At 38.8% G+C, this 14,204-nt stretch overlaps 1 protein-coding gene across 1 annotated transcript in view; it reads left to right on the top strand.

The window, feature by feature from the left end:
• Positions 1-14,204, top strand: part of wnk4a (WNK lysine deficient protein kinase 4a) — a 68,483-nt gene that overhangs the window by 12,056 nt on the left and 42,223 nt on the right. The window lies entirely within an intron of this gene.

Here is a 14,204-nt window from a genome sequence, read left to right as displayed (position 1 = left end):
AGGCTAATGTAAAGCTAAAAGTAACAATTTGAAGCTAAAAGTAGCAAAAGGCTAGTGTAAAACTAAAAGTACCAAAGGCTAGCTAGAAGTCAAAAGTAGAAAAAGGCTGGCTAAAAGCTAAAAGTACCAAAGGCTAGCTAGAAGTCAAAAGTAGAAAAAGGCTGGCTAAAAGCTAGACGTTTTAAAAAGTCACTCAGAAGGTAAAAATAACAAGATAGGTCAACCAAAAGTAAGAACTAATTAAAAGCTAAAAGCAAATGGCAAACTTAAAGCTAAAAGTAACGAAGGCTAGTTAGAAGTCAAAAGAAGAAAAAGGCTGGATAAAAGCTAAAGAATTTTAAAAAGTCACTCGGAAGGAAAAAACGAAGTCAGCTAAATGTACGAACTAATTAAAAGCTAAAAGCAAAAGGCAAACTTAAAGCTAAACGTAATAAGTGACTAATTAAATGCTAAAAAGTGACAACAGGCTAGCTAAAATTTAAAGTAGAAAAAGACTAGCTTTAAGCTAAACGCAGCAAAACATTAACTAAAAGCAGCAAAAGGCTAAATGTGGCAAAAAGGCTAGCTAGAGCCAAATAAGCAAAAGGCTAGCTAAAAGCTGAAAGTTGTAAAAAGACAGAAGGTAAAAATAACAAGGTCAGCTAAAAGCTAAGAGTAACAAACAACTAATAAAAAGCTAAAAGTAGCAAATGTCTAGCTAGAGCTAAAGAAGCAAAAGGCTAGCTAAAAGCTTTTTGTATTTAAAAGACAGTCAGAAGTTAAAAATAACAAGGTCAGCTAAAAGTGAAAAGTAACAAACTACTTAAAAGCTAAAAGCAGCAAAATGCTAGCTTGAAGCTGAATGTAGCAAGACTAGCTAAAAGCTAAAAGTAGAAGAATGGTAGCTGAAAACAAAGTGTTATAAGAAAGCAAAACTAAAGCCCTGAAGCAGATTTCAAAGAGAACAGTTTTTGACGGGATCAATGAGATTTCATTGCATATCTGAGAAAAATATTTTGTTAATAAATTTAATTATTATTTTGAAAACTGTAATGTTACAAAAAAAAAAAAAAAATAGCGCTCATCTAAATGAGCTGAATGTTTTGAAATAAGAACAGCTTGGAGAGCACAAAGTCAGCTGGTGTATCAAATTAATCTAGATTAAATATATTAATCGGAACAAAACTGCCGTTTTAAAATCATTTCTGGAGTTTTAATGCTTTAAAAAAAAACATTTGTCTGTGCTCTTGTGTTGTAGAGCCTGTAGAAAGTGGAGCTGCTGTTTTAATCCCTCAGTTTGTGTACAAAGTGTTCAATTTAAAAACTGTAATTTAAAAGGGTGGGAACATTCGGTACCAAGTGCTCAGAAAATTTCAGAAAAAGGCACTTTCAAACGTTTTTTCCAAGGTTTTCAAGAAGTTGACTTAATCCACCCAGAGGGTTCTTCAAACCTGATTTGTATGTACCGTATTGTCATGAACTTGCCGAGGCCTGTACTCCGTAAACTGCAGCTTACGTTCATCTCAACACGACGTCAAATATTAGGGCTGTGGGGTTTCTGAGTTCATTTGAAGTGGTTTAGAAAATGAAAGCGTTTCAAATCGGTGATTTAAAAAAAAGTGTTTTCCGTTCTTTCGAGGGGAAACAAATGTTTCGTTTAAAGCCTCCAAATTGAGGATTTGCACCAGATACAATGTTTTTTTAGTTTCTTTTTTTTTTTTTTTTTTTACAATCGAACTGAAAATTACCAACAAAATGCATCTATTCACCACAATTTATTTAAATTTTTAAATCGCAGCAGCCAAAAAGATCAAATATACCTTCACTGCAGTTATGGACAGATGGAGTATCAGATTTACTGCATAAAACTGAAAAATCTCAATTAAAATAAAACATGGCGGCTTGTTATGTCTGCGCTGTCGGTGTACTTAAAAAAACAGCAACATTTATTGACGGCTTTTAATCTAAAACCACTAAATATAGTTGTTTGTTTGCACAAAAAGACAAAGACGGATAAAGACAGTTTTTCACATCAGCTGAGCGTTGAGTTGTTGACCATTAGGCAGATAAATTGATCGGTGTTGCAGCATTAAAACAAAACAAACCGTAGACTATACCGCTAACGGCACCATGCTTCGTCTCTAAAATATATCTACATCAGAAAGCTCCTTCTGTCTTGCTTTTACTCAAGTAGTTGTGTTGAAATGTTGTTTTTTTACAAACCGTGTCCTTCAGGCATCTTGTGATCTCTCTATGGTTCACTGGATCTCCTGAGCAGGACACAGTGTTGTTCCTTTCAAACCCATATCCTCAAATGCTCCTTGTAAGAATAACCCCCACCCCTGCATACCCCGTTCCATTCCAAACGTTGCGTCACTCGCAGGGTTATTTGATCAGATCGGAGCAAGTATGTCCTCTCATCTGTGTTTACTTGGACCCGAGACTGCTCAGACGCCAGCTGGAAGGTGTCTCGGGTCAAGCTAATGCTCAAATTATTGCAACAAAGGGGACATTGTTCTAGTTTGTGATCATTCCTGCGGGGAGGATCTCGGAAACATCACACAACTCAGCAATTTTAGCCTTTCTATTTTGGTGGATTTAACTGACTTCATTGTTTACAAAAACCACACCGTGTCATGTAAATAACAACAAACTACACTGTTAATAGATTAGAAGGACAGAGATGAATAAGGTGTGTCAGCTTAATGAGTCTGTCAGCTTAAAGAAACTGAGCCTTAGCTAAAAGATGCAGGTCAATAGCGAAAAGTAGTGAAATGCTAGCTGCAAATCAAAAGTACAGTAGCAATGTTCTTGTCAAAAGAAGAAAAATGAAAGCTAAAATAGCTAAAAGTCACAAAAAGCTAGCTAAGTAGCAAAAGGCTAGTTAAAAGAAGCTAAATGATAACCAAAAAAAGTTAAAAAGGCAAAAGCTTGCTCAAAGCTAGCAGTAGCAAAAAGACTAGGTAAAAGTTGCACAAGACTTTCTAAAAGTGACAGAACACTAGCTAACAGCAAAAATGGCAAATCTAGCTAGAAGCTAAAATATCAACATGCTATCTAAATGCAAAACACTAGGTAAAGGTGGCAAAAAGTTTGTTAAACATACCAAAACTTTAAAGTAGTCGAATGCTAGCTGAAAACTAAAGTAGCAATGTTCTAGCTAAAAGAAGAAAAACTAATGTTAAATACTAGCAAAAGACCCGCTAGAAGTTAGAATAGCTAAAAGAAGCTAAAGACTAGTTAAAACAAGCAAAATGCTATCAAGATGCTAAAAACGACAGGTAGTTTAGCCAATGGCTCACTAAAAGCTAGCAGTGGCAAAAGACTATGTAAATGTTGTAAAAGGCTTGATAAAATTAGCAAAACACTAGCTAAAAGCTAACATAGCAAAGTGCTACCTAAAAGCTGAAAGCAGCAAAAGACGAGCTAGAGCGAGTTTGCTGAAGCAGATTTTAAAGATCTCGTATTTCTATGGGCTTTTTATTGGTAAAATAAAGTCAGATACTTTGAGAAAGTATAAAAGTCACCAAAAAAAAAAAAGTCGTAGCACTCTTCTCCACAACGAGCTGAATATTTTTGATTTATGAACGGGTAAAATGGCGCAACCTGCAGAAGAAGATATTTAGCAAATGCATACTAAAAAACATCAACTGTAAATGCTTGATTACCTTTTCATACAATAAACAAATAAAAACAATGTGCAAAATGCCCGATTACTAAGAATTAAAAGTATTCTAGATTGATAGAAAGTGCTGCAGCGAGATGAACACAAATGTGCCACTTCTTGTGATTGAAATACATTAGAGATGGTGCAGTGTTGCAGCTAAATGGTAATTAGTCGGGCGCCACAGGTCGGGTCAGATTCTTGGAGCAGGAGCAGCAGTCAGAGGCTCGGTTTGGCTCCTCGGGCCTTATTATGAGATTAATGGCTAACCTCCCTCTGCCCGCTCCATTTTCAGAGCTCGTCGGGGTTTTCTTGGAATGAGCACACTACCACCACAGTTTTCACCTGCAAACATCTAAAGGCGACATTGTGCTAGTGTAAGTGCCTACGTGCATGTTTTTGCACAGCATGTGTCAGTCATGACAGGTATGTCAGTATTGCAGCTGTGAGGTCAGTCCTTTTCACCCCCCCCCCCCCCCGCCCACACCAGCCTTGCTTCTGACCTCAATCCCAGCCGGAGCTTGTGATTGACAGTTGTCTGGTTATGTTGCAGCAGTTTGGGTTCTCACGTGTCGTCAACACGCCTCGGTGAACTCTGGTCTTTACCTGCAGGGCTCCTCTCTGCCGACGTGTGTTACACTTGAGTTATGGCCTTTTAACGGAGTTTTCAAAATAAGCTGATGGCAGGAAGAGGGTGGAAACCTCTCCTTTGGTTCCTGAACACGATCCAAAACAAGTCCAGGCAGATATTTGGATATGATAATTATATTCAGGATTCCACCAAAGGTTAATGGTTGCAGTTTACATAATATGAATTATTTTTGTCAGCTGCGATCACATTTCAGCCTTTGAGGCTCTTCTAAGGGATATTTGTTTTGTCTTTTTAACTCCATCTCCATCTTTTACCACATTGAGGCAACAGGTCCAGGACAGAAACCCAGACATCCCTCTCCCCAGCGACCTTCTCCAGCTCCTCCTTGGGGATCTCGAGGCGTTCAGACCAGAGAGGAAGTATAATCATTCCAGTGCATTCTGGGTCTGCCCCAAGGTCTCTCACCATTGAGACATGCTTGGACAACCTCCAAAGGGAGGCATCCTGATTTGATGCCTGAACCGCCTCAGTTGACTCCTTTCGCTGCAGAGGAGCAGGAGGTCCACTCCTGAACTACAGGGCTCCTCACACCCCCTCCCCCAAGAAGGAAGCTCATTTTGGCTGCTTGTATTTGGCATCTCGTTCTTTCGGTCACTGTCCAAACCTCATGACCACAGATGAGGGATGGAACGTAGACGGACCAGAAAATCCAGAGTTTTGCATTTTGACTCAACTCTTTCTTCACCATGACCAACCGAAGCAACGCCCTCATTACTGAGGACAAAGCTCTATCCATTGATTCATCTTCTGCTCCATCCTACCATCATTTGTGATTAAGACACCCAGATACTTGAACACCTCCACCTAAGGCAACTAGAAAACATTCTGAAAAGTTCATTTTTATATTCCAATTTTTCTTTTTATATTTTTTAAAACAACTCAAAACAAGCAAAAAAAACAACCCACTTTATTTCAGTGCTGTAAAAAAATGGGTAATTTAGGAAGTAATAGCTATTTTGTGCCTCTAAAGCCTTATGTTTTACTTATCCCAACAAATAATACAAATTTTACAAATCTTAAGTTTGCTGCCAAATATCCAACCTCTAGTTTCTTGAATGGATCTGTTTCAGAAAATATTGAGAGATCTGTGATCACGTGCTCAAAACTAAATATGAAAAATTGGTTTTATTTATGCAAAATTTACTAAAATTAAATAATGTAGTGGCTTGTAGTTACTGTTTATCAAATAGAATTGTTCACCGTAGAATAATTTAACCATTTTAAATATGTACATTTGGTAATTAGAAGGAAGAAATAGACTAAAAAAATGAGTGAGAGAGGATCGAAATGATTAAATATTGGAACAATCCAAAGACGTAAAAGCCCAAATCATGACTCCAATTCAGATCAAAACGGATTTAATTCCATTTACAGTCAATTAGTCTCTATTACAATAAAATATCACATTAAGAACATTATGAAATATCAAGTAGTAAAAGTTTCAATCTAAGGAAGCAAGCAGGTTGGGCCACATTCCCCTTTTGTCACATTCTCTTCATCCTGAGCGGCATGTTGGCGACAGTGGAAAGGAAAAACTTTCTTTTAACGGGAAGAACCCTCCAGCAGAACCAGGCTCAGGATGGACGGGGTCTGCCTTGCCCCGCTGGGGTCCTAGAGGTCAGGAAAGAGACGAACAAACCAAACGAGTAAAGACATCATCAGAGTGAGGAAATGTGGTCAGTTTTTCCTTCAGCTGTCTAAGCCTGTAACAGCATAACTAAGTTATAGCTTGAGAAACCAAAGCTAAGCCTAACTATAGGATTTGTTTTTAATAAAGAAACTTGTTCATCCAAGTCTTAAAAGTAGACGGGGTGTCAACTTCATGGACAGAAACTGGATGTTGGTTGGAGGAGGAGCCTGAAAATTGAAAGTTCTGCCTCTAATTCTATTATTATAAACTATAGGAACCACAAGTAAACCTGCAGTCTGCGAGTGAAGTGAAGATCTTTTTTTATAGGATGGAGTTTGACCAAAAAGTCCAATTAGTCAGAACTATCTTTTCCAAAACTGACAAGTCTTAAAGACTAATAATAATAATGTGTATATTTGTCAGGGACAGTGCAAAAGTATAATTCTTTATAAGAAAACCGATGGATTGGATCAAATTTATTTTGCCACAGTCGACACAAAAATACCAACACGGATAAATAAAAATGCAGTTTAAACTTTGTCTAAATTTGTTTATGCAGAGAGCAATTTTAAATAACTATAAAAATGGAAACCCAAGCTTTAAGCCAACCAGTAAGTTCTTATTTCTGTAAATGTAAAGCAGTCTCTGACCCCGACCAAATATACCTTCAGGCCTTGAGTAATGTGACTGGATCAGTTTTTTCTCTTGCCGTACTTTTTCAGGTTTTTTTTTTTTCTTTTTTTAGCCGAACATTCCTGCAGATGCCGCAGTCTGTCCACACCGACGGGTTCTTACACAAACCCTGTCCAGACTTTCTAAATCTGTGACACCAGAACTCTGTTCATTCCCGTGCTCGGCCTCGGTCGCCTGGTTTGGTGCGAATGTTGGCTGGTCTTCATGTCCTGCTTGTCATAACAGGGACTTCTTAATACCGATGGCATCTCCACCATCAACAGGGGTTGCGTAACTCCACTTATGTGGAAACAAGCCGGAGTATTTTCAACCCCAGCTATGGCAGGCCACTTCAGATTAACACACAACCTTGCACCGGCTAAAAATAACTCGAATAATGAGAAGACGCTTTACGCCTGCTTGTCTTTTCAAGGAGGAGTTGGCTTGTTGCTTCAGTTACCTCCTGCAGAACGTTTATTATCTGGTCTATGAGGTGAAGGTGGATGAAAACGCTTTTCCATGCGTCGGGTTGCAACATATCTCAAACACCAGTTTTTATATTAAAACTTGCTGAAATAATTATTTTAAATTAAATAATTTCTAATTTTTAAGCACAAACGTGGTGCTGGCTGACGTTTGGCGCTTGCACTGTGTTTGATTTTTTTTAAATATTAAGCTTTAATTAAACTTATAACTGCATAGAGGTTTAATGTAGACGTGTCGGCAGCTTTGATTTGATGAAACCCTGCCCCCATACGCTTCAGCTTAAAGTGCAGCTGCTTTAATAATGTATGAATTCAATCACAATGGTCCAATGATTACATTATTGATCTGCATTCTAACATAGGTAATATACTGGTAATTATAATTACGAGAAATAACTTGGTTTTATAAATATAAAATATAGGTTTGCATTCAAGATTGTTTTTCAACATGACTTAAAGTATGGCGTTTTTACATAATGGCATACTTAATGACAGCATAATTATTTAAATGTTTGTTTTTCGATCATGGGAGCAGAGCTTTGAAGTTTGGGTGTCCTCAGTTTTGGTCCTTCACAGTCCTGGTTCTGACTCTGCAGCAGGTGAACTAATCACCTGGTTAGGGACACAGGTGCTCAGGTCTCACGCAGAACCCCCCCCCCCCCCCCCCAACCACAACTACTAACTTTCTCTGACATAATGGATAAGAGGAATGAGTCCTTGCCTGACAACCTGCGTTCAAATCCCACCTCAGTCCGGTCAAACGCTGAAACGTTTAATTAAACTTTTAGTAGTGATGGACCATCTGAAGCTGAAGCTCTGGGGCATGTATAAAAAAAAAAAAGTGTTTCTGAAGCGCTGTGTTGAAGCTTGATTCGTTTGATCAGTGATGTCCGACGCTTCCAAAAGGCCGAAGTGACGCCGCTGCTTTGGTACTTGACACAAAAGTTTGAGGAAGGGAATCGTGGACCGATTCGTGGAGGAATTTAACGGTGCAATTTGCACAAACCATAACAAACGAGCGAGCGGCATACAGCGAGACATGGAGTCAGCCAGCCTGACGTGCTTTATGTGTTCGTTTAACACGTAGCACTTGAAAAAATAAAATCAGAAAAACATGTACACAAGTTACAATCTGATGTCGCAGTAAACAAACTGGTTCAGTACATAAAGTCATTTAGGCAGGAAACCTGCAGCACAAGCTTCATTCTAAACAGGTATTGTGTTGAGAAGTAAATATGATTTATAAAAAAAACGTGTTTACAAATGTCAGGAAGTCACGAGCAAAGAGCGCGTCATGCCACGTGTTTTAACGCTCATTCATCAAAATTATTTATTCATCAAATAACCACAACTTTATTCTTTCTCTCACAAACAATAAATGTTCAACAAATCACAATGTGCCTGATGTCAGACAGAAATACTTCAGGATTTTAACCAGCAACTGTCAGCTCAGTCGATTAGAACGAGGATGAAACGCCTCATTTCACGCTGCGGCTTCAAGCTGATCTTTATACTTTTAGCCACAAGATGGCGCCAAAGAGGACTGCGTCGCAGAATGAACCATTTTTTTGAAACAAGCTTCAGAAAAGCTTCATTCGCCCATCACTTCTTCTTTCGGCTGCTCCCTTCTTCAGGGGTCACCACGGCAAACTAAGTCGCACGAAGACTTAGCAATTGTGTTTACACCGGATGCCCTTCCTGAAGCAACCACAGACCACCGAGCTACCACAGCCCTCTGTGTGGAGCAGAGAGCTGCTACCTAGGGTGCCCGGGGGGGCAGGTGGTGGGGGTTAAGGGCCTTGCTCAAGGGCCCAGAGTGGAGCAAATGAGAGTGGAGAAAGGTGTGGGTGCTTCATCTTTCCACCCGCATTTTGATGTTGTCAGTCCGGTCACAGGCCCACCTTCTCTAACCTCTGCACCACCACTCTTCCCTTCATTTGCCCATCACTGACTTTTACATAACATTCTTTAATGATTTAACTGTTTCACAAAATGGAAAAAAAAACATTAATTATGGATTCTCAGTTATTTATTTTTCCACATGGTTCAGTCAAATTAAGCACGGTGTAAGCACTGGTTTGTTTGTTTGTTATGGACTTTACAAAAACATTTACCAGTAACTTTATTTACAAATGTGCTCCATAGAATTACATTTGAGCACTTACACTCCTTGAAAACATTGTTCTTTTTGCTTGTTTGCTCCATAACCTGTCTGAATTTTTGCTTTCTTATACTGGTTTTAGCATTTAGCTAGCCTTTTGTTGCTTTTAGCTAGTTTAGCACATTTAGCTAGCTTTTGAGACTTTTTGCTTGTTTTTCTTGGCTTTTAGCTAGCCATTTTAAAATTATATTCAAAGACTATTTGAAAGAGGTTTTTCTACTTTTGGCTAACTAATCCAATCTAATCTAACTAATCCGAAATTGAATTCAAAACCTTACTTCAAACCTACAAAGCTCTCAACAACCTAGCTTCATCTTATATTTGAGATCTTATTGTTCCATATTTTCCTAACAGAGCACTTTGCTCTCAGTCTGCAGGTTTGTGGTCCCTAGAGTTTCCAAAAGCACAATGGGAGGCAGACCTTTCATTTAGTTTTCATTTGATACTATTTCTATCTTGTGTGATTCTTGACCTGCCATTATGTATCTGTTCCTACCAAACCTAGCCAGTCGAAGCAGATGACCGCTTGTCCTGACTGGTTCTGCTAAAGGCTTCTTCCTCCAAGAGAGTTTTTCCTTTCCACTGTTGCCGTCATGCTTGCTCAAGATGAGTTCTGTGATGAAGTTAAAGCAGTCTAATAATGTTAAATTATTATTTTATATATGAATGTTTCTGTTCAGTGACCTGAGACGACTTCTGTTGTGACTTGGCGCTATATAAACAAACTGAATTTAATTGAACTATTTTGCTATTTTTAATTAGCATTCACTACTTTCACAGTTATCCGTACTACAAACCGGATTCCAGAAAAGTTGGGACACTAAACCATTTGTGAATAAAAACTGAATGCAATGATGTGGAGGAGCCAACATCTAATATTTTATTCAGAACAGAACACAAATCACAGATCAAAAGTTTAAACTGAGAGAATGTATCATTTTAAGGGAAAAATCTGTTTCCAAATTTCATGGCGTCAACAAATCCCAAAAAAGTTGGGACAAGTCCATTTTTACCACTGTGTGGCATCCCCCCTTCTTCTTACAACACTCAACAGACTGGGGACAGAGGAGACCAGTTTCTCAAGTTTAGAAATAGGAATACTCTCCCATTCATGTCTAATACAGGCCTCTAACTGTTCAATCGTCTTGGGCCTTCTTTATCGCACCTTCCTCTTTATGATGCACCAAATGTTCTCTATAGGTGAAAGATCTGGACTGCAGGCTGGCCATTTCAGTACCCGGATCCTTCTCCTACGTAGCCATGATGTTGTGATTGCTGCAGAATGTGGTCTGGCATTGAAGAGAGAGAAATGGCTTCCTCTTTGCACTGTAGAGTTTCAGCTGGCAACGGCGGATGACACGGTGGATTGTGTTCACTGACAATGCTTTCTAGAAGTATTCCTGAGCCCATTCTGTTATTTCCTTGACAGTGGCATTCCTGTTTGAGGTGCAGTGACGTTTAAGGGTCCGGAGATCACGAGCATCCAGTAGAGTTTTACGGCCTTGACTCTTACGCACAGCGATTGTTCCAGATTCTCCGAATCTTTTGATGATGTTATGCACGGTTGATGATGATAACTTAAAAGTCTTTGCTATTTTACGCTGGGTAACACCATTCTGGTATTGCTGCACTATCTTTCTGCACAACAGTGGTGGAATTGGTGATCCTCTTACCATCTTGGCTTCTGAGAGACACTGACACTCTGAGAAGCTCTTTTTATACCCAATCATGTTGTCAATTGACCTAATTAGTGTTAATTGGTCTTCCAGCTGTTCATTATATGCTCAATTTCCTTTTTCCAGCCACTTACTGCTACTTGTCCCAACTTTTTTGGGATTTGTTGACACTGTGAAATTTTGAATCAACATATTTTTCCTTTAAAATGTTACATTTACTCAGAGTAAACTTTTGATCTGTCATCTATGCTATATTACGAATAAAATATTCACATTTGCCATCTCCACATCACTGCATTCAGTTTTTATTCACAATTTGTTTAGTGTCCCAACTTTTTTGGAATCCGGTTTGTACTTTCAGCTAACATTTAGTGTTTTTTTTTGTTGTTGTTTGTTTTATCAATCATTTTGCTACTTTTAGCTTTTAGAAAATCATTTCCACTTTTTGTTTTTGCTAGCCTTTTGCAACTTTTAATCAGCTTTTTGCTGCTTTTTTCTTTTAGCTAACCCTTTGCTATTTTTACTCACTCACTTCATGCTTTGTTTAATTTGAGGTGACCAGACGTCCCCAATTTTCGGGGACAGTCCCTGTTTTGGACGACCTGTCCCCTGCTAAAGCTGTCCCCGGAAAAGTCCCAGAATTTAGCGTTTTATGAATGAGGTAAAAATGTTGCGTGCAGACTGTTATTAACTTGTAGATGTTTTTCTAGTCTTAGTTTAGCTACTATTTTGATGTCTCTAGCTAGTTTTTATTTACAATTTTAGCTTTTAGCTAATGTTTTGCTACATTTTTGCTGCGTTTTGTTTTGACTGGCCATTTGCAACTTTTAGCTAACCTTTTGCTACCTTCTGGCTTGCTGTTTGCTACTTTTAACTTCTAGATACTGTTTTTTAGTCGGTTTTGGCTGATATGTGCTTTACATTTTTAGCCAATATTTGGTCACTTTTTGCCTTTTAATTTTCAGCTTGATCAGCAAGTTTTGAGTTGTTAGCATTCACGCTGCATCTTCACAGAAAACTTTTCTTTAGTTTTCCACAAGATTTTCCAGTTTTTCCTTTAATTTAAAACCGATATTGGTTGATTTTGAATCCGTTTCAGGTTTTGATTAATCCCCAAACTTCAGCTACAGCTCGCATGTCACCAACAGTCTTGCAGCGTTGCCACAGCGTGGTTTTTGGTTTTCCAGGAAGTTCTGATTTGAATGTTTTCGTAATTGGCAGCCATGCCATCCAGCATGCCAAGCTGGAGTGTTCTGTGGTTTTCAGAGCGCCAGGGTATCCAGTTGGCGGGACTCCACGCCACAGAGAACGCACCGACACCGAGCTGTGAAATGTTTTAATTTCTTTGCGCTGGGGTCTATCCGCAGGAGACAAAGCTCACTACGCAGGGGTCTGATGTTATCGCGCTTAGATACACAAACATCCAGATGCACATCAGTCCCACAAACTCAGTGACTCTGCACACACTCCTACAGCCACGCCGAGGTTTACGCCGGATTATGTGTTTCCTGTTTTTTTAAGGATAATTGATCTATGGCAGCGGTAAACCTCACCGTCCATAAAGCCAAGTTTAGTGCATCCCTCATAAATTAAACTGAAGCCGACTCAGAAGGTACCTGTAAATTTGTTTCAATTTTCCACTCTTTTAAACCCTGTTTACATTTTAAACCTGTTAAAAATCATTACTTTTCACCCTTAACCCAAGATATTTACTGTTTATTTGCCAATCATTCCGCTTTTCTGAGAAAGATTTTGCATACGAGGGGATAAGGTCTCGTCTGTGTCCACGTCATAAACTGATATCCACCTAAATGTAATCCATGCGGGGGGTCAGAGGTCGCCTATTTGTCTTTACACATGCAGTCGCTGGTGTTATATGACTTTTGACAGGTGACTGACGCAAGTAAAAGCAGTTTTTCATCAGGTGACCTCATTCTTCTCGATGTTTAGACAGTCTGCCTCTTGTGCCAATGGTTACAGCGCAGAATGAGCAGCAGGAGAACTTAAAATTGGAAAAAACAGAAAGGAAGGAGAAAATATAGCAGTAAAGCTGAGTGTAAGTTTTTTCTTCTTCTTCCAAGAAATCTGCCTCAATGCTGGATTCATGGTTCTGGAGTTCTCCCAGGAGTTTTCCACCCACCATAGGCTCAGTTACTCCACCAGAAGCTAAATCAGCTCCTTCATCCTGCAGGAAGCACAAAAATGTCTTTGTTGGTTCGACTTCACTCTATATGGAGTTTGGAAATCTCTAACATAAATTATAAAGCCCCCCACCCCCCTCTCTTATTGGACAATAAATAAGTTTATGTAACTGAAGAAGAGGAGGAGGTTCATGCAGATGGATGAACGTGTGGTTTTCAATCTGACGGCGTGCTCATTAGCTAAAGTAGTGATGATTTATCACATGGATTTATTTTGTTTGTTTGCCGTGTTTATCGTCACCAACTGGCTTGATGATGCAAAGTTCTGCGAAGAGCAGAGCGTGTGTTAAACTTTCAGAACAGCTGACTGTTTTATGACTGACCAAACACCTCAAGGTCCGTTCAGTGACCAGCTGTAGAGCTTTCAAACGTAATTTATGGTTCGTAAATTCAGTCATGCCCCTTCAGTTTTCTTTAGGGACTGTGTGCTAATATTGGTTTAAGGTAAAGCACCGTAAATCAGCCGTCATTTCACTTGTACAGGTAAAAATGAGTTTAAACCCGTTTCATCCAAACATCAGATCCTAATTAGAGAACATGCATTTTCTACAAAACTGAAATGTGAGCGCAAAGAGCTCAGTGACAGCTAAAGGCGCTGATGGAGCTAAAACTGAGTGATTAAACTTTAAAAGAAGCAGAACACACAAGCTCAAAGCAGCAAAGTTTGGCTAAAAGTGGCAAAATGCTAAAACGGAAAGGAGCTAAAAATAGTAGAATAGTTGCTAAAAGATAAAAGGCGTAAAATACTGACTAACAAGATGTAAAAGATTACCTAAAAATAGCATAAAGCTAACTAGAAGTGACAAAAGGCTAGCTAAATGTTAGAATAGCAAAAATGTAGGTAACTGTTAAAAATATCACAAGGCTATCTAAAAGCTAAAAATAGCAAAGACTAGCTAAAATATATAGTATTGTAACCAAAAGTTAGAAAGTGGTGGCTAAAACTAGCACAACAGTAGCTAAGGGTAGCAAAGCGTTGACTAGATATAGCAAAAGACTAGCTAGAAGCTAAAAATTGCAGCTAAAAGTTGTAGTGAAATGGTATCCAAATCTAAAAGGTTTAGCTAAAAGACAAAAATAGCAA

Source organism: Nematolebias whitei, chromosome 17, assembly GCF_014905685.2.
Source record: "Nematolebias whitei isolate Nwh7 chromosome 17, NemWhi1, whole genome shotgun sequence".
NCBI classification, from domain to species: Eukaryota; Metazoa; Chordata; class Actinopteri; order Cyprinodontiformes; family Rivulidae; genus Nematolebias; species Nematolebias whitei.
The sequence above is the reverse complement of the archived record's forward strand: the minus strand, read 5'-3'. Positions and strand labels throughout refer to the sequence as shown.